We start from the raw sequence: 4,084 nt of genomic DNA, 5'->3' as shown, positions 1-4,084 counted from the left end.
TGACAGGAAACAAGGGAGTTTTACCGTGCAGGGGGGCTGGCAGCAGCTGAAAAGCTCTTAGACTTCGGGTATGGCGAACCCGCACACCCGAGCTGGCTACCCGGGGCCGGAGGTGGTAAGACCTCCACCGGGGCTCATACCAGAGCATAAACGGTACCACGGGTGACCGGGGGCCCGCGGGGAACGGCATAGCCGGGCCCCGTCCCGGTCGCTGGGTTGGACTCGTGGTGGCAGTGGTTGACACCCCACATCGCGGGGTAGTAACCGGGGGCGGTTGAAAGAGGCTTGGAACGCACGCCAGCGTTAGCAGCCTCTGGAAACCGCCTCGGGTTACGACGTGTGAGTTGCGGCCTCAACTCGGGCAGCGGCCTGCTTAGCCGTTAGGGATATAGATGGGTCCCGACCCCCACCGAGGGTTCTCCGAGAGGCTTACTCCCCCTCGGAGAGAATCGGTAGATCTCGGACCTCGGGTGAACGACACAGTCGGGCACCTGAGGATCCGGGGTCGCGCTGGCTGGGCGTATACCAGCCCCGTTACGCACGTAGGCGTGCCATGTGGGTAAGGCGTATGCCAGGTACCGTACGTTAAACACAAATGAATTAATTAATTGTCCCTATCTACCAGCGGTTGCACTCACAACGCTCTCAGGAAGCTCGATTATAATCCGCTTAGCAAATACATGGATGATGCATATAGTGCACCATATGGCCAGCCTCGCGGCTGGCCAGGTCACTTTGTGCAAAAATCTTTTGTCAAAGCGGCGGACAGTAATTGTCTTCCTTAGCAGAGAACGGAGACTCCTCAAACAAACAACTCGTTGTTTTAGGAGAGGACGTCGAAACTTCTCTCTTTTGTGTACGGGCATATACAAATGATGAAGTACAAAATGCATCACCGATTGCCCTCGACAAGCAACTAATGCTAGTCGACCCGAAGTGAATGCAATGTGTATTTGAACGAAGACTTGCAATCACATGTGTGGATGTGTGTACCTTCACGTGGTAGGGCGGAAAACGCTGTTTCTGTAAAGAAACAGTAGGCAAAACACACAACGCTTGCCCCCAGGGCAATAGGCCAACCGGCCGAACAAAACAAACAACACGGACCATGACATTACGTGGTGAGGTGCGACCTATAAACGCCCAAACATTCAACGCGGAGTCTACCACACCCCAAGAGCTCAACTCGAGCCCAGAAAAGCCAAAATCCGGGAGTCACTTGAGGGGAAATCTCTTAGGATTGTGGTACCGCACGCCCTCTTAGAGGACGGGAGACCGCTCCAGGAGCTAGTTGCAGAGGACCAATGGTCCCGGCAATCCGAATTTAATTCGGGTAGATAATAAATTACTCCCTATCGACTGGCAATCGGTAGGTGCCACTACTGTGGGTAAAGAATCGCGGCCGTGGTCATAGCAGCCACCCAAAGTTCTTTGCCTCGAGCTCCCGGAGTAAAGCCCGACACCAATTGTGCGAGAGAACAGTCCATTGGGCCGAGTAACTCTCGATGACTAGAACGCACTACGGATGCCAAACCCTTAGGAAAAATGTTTCCACAGAAGGGCAGCATCCTTCCTGCTATGGAATTGACTCAAGCCCTAATAGCTAAGCAACTTTACAATTGAACGCGAAATTAGTGGCTGTCAGCTCTCTTTGAAAGTGAAAACCGTGCACTGATTGCCCATCAGATCCAGTGCTGCTAATGGCGAACACAGGCTAGGATAACAGTAAAGGCGGAAACCCGACAAGCTCACTCAAATGCTACTTTGGTTGCAATTCGTCTAACACCTCACCCGGACTTGACCAAACGAGGTTTGATTAAAAATCAGACCCAGCGTGAAATAAAAACTCGCTGGTACACTCGTAATTAGTTTTAAGTTATATTATAATTATATTAGTTCTTAAGTAGTTAACAATAATTTAAGCAATAGTATAAGCAGTAGTGTAGTAAATAGAAAATAATAAGAAAGTTACCACTCAAAATAAAATAAAATAAATAAGAAAGAATTAAAAATTACAGAAATTACAGATTTAAGCCCAGATTCAAAATCTCTAAATCAAATTAAAAAGAAATAAAATAAAATAAAAAAAAATCAAAATAAATAATCTAATAATAGATTAAAACGCTAGGAAAATAACTAGCCTAATCAATTTGTAAATAAAAGAGCCATGGAAAACCATGGAGAAACCCGCAAAGGTAACTGAAGAAGCTCACGTCAACACACAAGCACAAGCACTCACTACTCGCACTCGATTGCCACTTGCTTAATTGAACGCGCACGTTAACGCCAGGACTAAATTCGAAAGCTACCCTTCAGAATCGACAGCAGCGATCCCAAAAGAGGAAAAATATAACTAGACATTGCGTTGTACCTTGAAAGCGATATGGTCAACCACTCTAGGTATAACAAAGCGAGGAAACGTAAGCAGGAGACGACCGTTGAGAAACAAGAGCACTGCTCTAACACTCCGGTGTCAACTCAGTTTCCCTCGCAACTAAACAATGACGAAAGCAAAGACGATTGCCCACCAGCTAAAAGGTTTTAATTGAATGCACAACAAAACCCCGAACTGGGCCCGAAATTGAGGATCATACAATTGAACCTCAACAAAAGGCAAGTAGCCAACGATGAGCTGGGAGAAATCATGACAGACAGAAATCTTGACATACAGGTGGCACTGGTGCAAGAACCATATCACTGGAATAACGCGATTTCAGGTATGGGCAGCATCGCAGCTATTCATGGATCCAAAAATGGTGAAAAGATTCAAGCTGCGATACTTTAAAATCCGCACAAAGTCACCGCTACCAAGATTTCTAATCTGTGCGACTCCTATTGTGTTTGCGCACAAGTGGTAGGAGCCTTTGGCGTAATTTACTTCGTAAGCATCTACTGCCAGTTCAGCCACAGCAGGAAGACCTATCTTGACAAACTAGCTGAGACTCTAAAGCAATTGAAAGGCAAAAGAGTCTTAGTTGGAATGGATGCAAATGCCAAGTCAAAGATCTGGTCTAACACACAGGACAAGAATGGAACAGTCATTGAAGAATTCATAGACCAATTCGGGCTAATAGTGGCCAATAGAAGGGACCAACTTCCAACGTGCCGTAGCACGAGGGGCGAGACGGATATCGATGTAACTTTACACACGTCGAACCTGTCAAACCTCTTGGCTAGCTGGGCGGTGAAAGAATGGACCACCAGTGACCACAGGTCCATAGTGATTGAACTGGATTTTGCCTCACAACCAGCCAGACTCATACGAACCGAAGAAAGATTAGAACCAAGGTTTAACATGAGAAAAGCTGATTGGGAGAAATTCGGGAGACTTTGTAAATTCGAGAAAGAGAACCTAGCTAAACTCCCTTTAAGAACCGCTGAAGACATTGAAACTTATGTTTCAAAATTTGAAGAGGTTCTGATAAGGGCAGCAAAGGACTCTATTCCATCAAAAATGAGAAGAACGCGCTCTCAACCCTGGTGGAATCCTGATTTGCGAAGGAAGAAGCGAGCGATACAAAGACAACAAAAAATCGCTGCTCTGAAAAACAAGGAAGGACCGAATATAAAACAAAGGAAAACCCTCCAGAGATCACTTGGAAAATTGAGTCAAATGAATTCCCAATATGCAACGGCTATTAAAAGAGCCAAAAGCAATAGCTGACGAGACTTCTGCACTTGGAAAGCGAAAAGAACGCTTGGGCGTATCCATACAAACAAGCATCCAACAAAGTCAGAATCTCATAAGCAATGTGCACGGTTAACCGTAATGGTTCAGTTACAAAAGACGGGAAAGAAACAAGCATTGGTTCTACTAGAAGGATTAATGCCTGATGATGATCCAAGCTGCGAAAACGATGCATATGCAGAAATTCGCAGATATATGCGGGAGGTTCCAACAACCGGCGACGCAATGCCTTTCCTAACAAGGGAAGTCGAAATGGCCCTTAGAGCGAACAAGGCAGGGAAATCACCAGGCAAAGATAAAATAGAGTCCGAGATGCTTGTTAACGCAATACCATTACACCAGGAACTGACGCGACTTTTCAACGCCTGCTTAAAATGCGGAGTGTTCCCCAGAAGA

Source organism: Phymastichus coffea, unplaced genomic scaffold (assembly GCF_024137745.1).
Source record: "Phymastichus coffea isolate CEN01 unplaced genomic scaffold, Cenicafe_Pcof_1.1 PCOF00080, whole genome shotgun sequence".
Classification (NCBI taxonomy): Eukaryota; Metazoa; Arthropoda; class Insecta; order Hymenoptera; family Eulophidae; genus Phymastichus; species Phymastichus coffea.
Note: the sequence above shows the minus strand (reverse complement) of the source record.